The following is a 2,570-nucleotide window of genomic DNA, read 5'->3' on the forward strand; positions in this document are numbered from 1 at the left end:
TCTGAAAGAGCTGGATGTAGCATTGTTTTAAAGTGAAACTTTGGGTCGGATAGGGAATCAATTGGTCAAATCAAATACGATCAAACATGCATACAATTAAATATCGATAATCAAAAATGTAGAATAGTTTTAGACAACGTGTTACATTTCTAAAAATAATCTACATTTTAGTTGAAAATGAAAAGATTTGAACAAAACTAGGTGAAGATGAATTCATTAGGAACATTGTTGTTTAATTTATAGAATGTTTGTTTATGCTTTGAAAACATCGTGCGACTTTAAAACCTGGGAACAGGACAATTGAATACCACTCTCCTACGGCACGGGATCGCCAAACTGAAAATTGCCATCTACATAATAATTGTCTAAACATAAACAATCATGGTTGTGCATTATCGGACATTTAGTAAATTTGTAAACCTTTACGTGTCCTACTTCACTATAATGTTGAATTTGTAAAAATATATTTGAATGCATATTACGTACAAAAACAATGCAGGATTCCTCATGTCGTTTAATAATGTCCGTTGTGTGGAAATCTTGTAATATTTCTATTTTTAGCTCTCACTTCGTAGGATTCCATTGTATCACGTGACCATACATCTGCATGCCAGTGCTTAGATCTTGCACCTAATATTGATGGAGCGGCTCCTGGAACACATGGGTTTTTTTCTGTTTCGTTTCGACTCGTATGCCTACTGAAGCAAGTTTTAATCCAGCTGTTTTCAATTTCATAAAATCATTGCACCAGAAGTTTAGGTCTGCGTCTGCCTCCCACGGTATTACATTTACATTTTCACTGCTCCCAGAATTGTCCCGGCATTCAGTTGACAAGATCCATTTACTTGTTCACATATATCCATGTAACCGTAGCTTAAATCTGCTAGTTCCTGAATACAACAGGTGATCTTTGAATCCTTTTCGCGTTTGGCACGGATAATCTTAATTGCATCCAAAATTAATTGTCAGTCCAAATGAGAACTTCAATCGGTAAAGATTTCGCTTTCTTGCAAATTTCTCCCAGTCTTTTGTCTCCGAACTACGACGGGGAAATCCATATCAAATAAAGCGTCAGCACAAAGGGCAACTTCTCCATTTAGTCTCATAAAGAAGTCCTCGTATAATCCCATAGGTGTCAAATCACTGTCAAATTTTATCTTGTTTAACAAATTGGTTTTAATGAGAAACGGTCCGTCCACGTCCAAAACTGGCAATCATGCATGGACTCGTCATATCCTTCATTGTAAACCACTGTGTAGTTCCTGAAGGCTCTTTGGTGACATCCTAAACGCCAAACGTTATCCGAGTTCCTCATAGCACCGCCTACTGCACTTACATTAAGAATCTCGATTTCGCGCACGAGTCGCTCGATTCTTGCGTTCCCATCCAATTATGTTACATTCCGTAAGATTAATGTATATTCGGTTTTCACCTGCTTCATTAATGTATTCAATGCAGCTCCTTCTGTGACCGTAGCTTTCATAGGTATTACCAATGCATTGCTTTTTCCCTTTAGCCTCCCACTGTAGTCACCAACAATCATGCGAATATTTCCACCATATCCATCTTAGACAAATTGTGTTCTTGTGTGTGAACCATATTCAAGTCGAACAAAAGTGACTATCTGTTCAAGGGACTTAGCGGAAGAGCATTCCTTAATTTTGTAACCATTCGCTTTATCGACATAGTACTCTTGACACATATTTCGTGATTCGTACATTTTCCGTTTTGTGACTTCTTCAAACGATATTCCCAAGCCTCTCAATATTCCATCGACAAGCTCACTTGCATCATCCAATGCCCTCTGCGTTTTCGATCCTCTCGAATGTATTCTGGCCTTTTTGAGATACCTAGCTACATCAAATATCTCTCGACGAAAAATCGACACATTGACTTGTAGTGGTGAGATTTTCTCTACTTTGATCTCAGACGTGTTAAATATTTGAGAGTACTGAGGACTTCGTACAGCATATTGGTTGGTGGTATTTTGTATTGGAACGAACAGTTGGAGAACCAGCAGGCTTCCCAGTCCAAGATGTATAAGAACGTGAACCTTGACCTGTAAACAGTAACGTATACTTAGCATCCTTTTTCCATTAGCAAAAAAATACATTTATACTTACAAAACATATAATTGCATCCTCGATACTCCAGGAGTTACTACCACTGTCGTTATTCCGTCTTTGCATATTACAGAGTAAGCTCCCTTGCGGGTAGGTATCGATTGTTACGTCATTAGTTTGTGAGCGCAATTCACGTCGTTTTCTACGAAACGTATGACGTTTTCTACGAAACGTATGACGTTACAATCAATACCTACCCGCAAGTGCAGATAACTCTGTAATATGCAAAATCGAAATATCTACCCTTTGACCATCTCATAATGAAAGTGGAGGCAGCACAGGGGGATAAACCGACAAATCACATGCCCGACTTTGACTTTATTTAAAGATTACAGAGAGAGGTACGTCCAACTGCAGAGCAACACAGACAACCGCATTGTACCGTTAATTGATTGTTTTAATACACATGATGTTATTTAATTCCCGGTGTCGTATGTTGCCTCCAGT

General features: G+C 38.4%; 1 pseudogene; it reads right to left on the reverse strand.

Moving 5' to 3' along the window:
* Positions 1-527: 527 nt before the first annotated feature.
* Positions 528-2,086, reverse strand: LOC138305748 (uncharacterized; annotated as a pseudogene).
* Positions 2,087-2,570: the final 484 nt, after the last annotated feature.

This window comes from Argopecten irradians, chromosome 13 (assembly GCF_041381155.1).
Source record: "Argopecten irradians isolate NY chromosome 13, Ai_NY, whole genome shotgun sequence".
Taxonomy (NCBI): domain Eukaryota; kingdom Metazoa; phylum Mollusca; class Bivalvia; order Pectinida; family Pectinidae; genus Argopecten; species Argopecten irradians.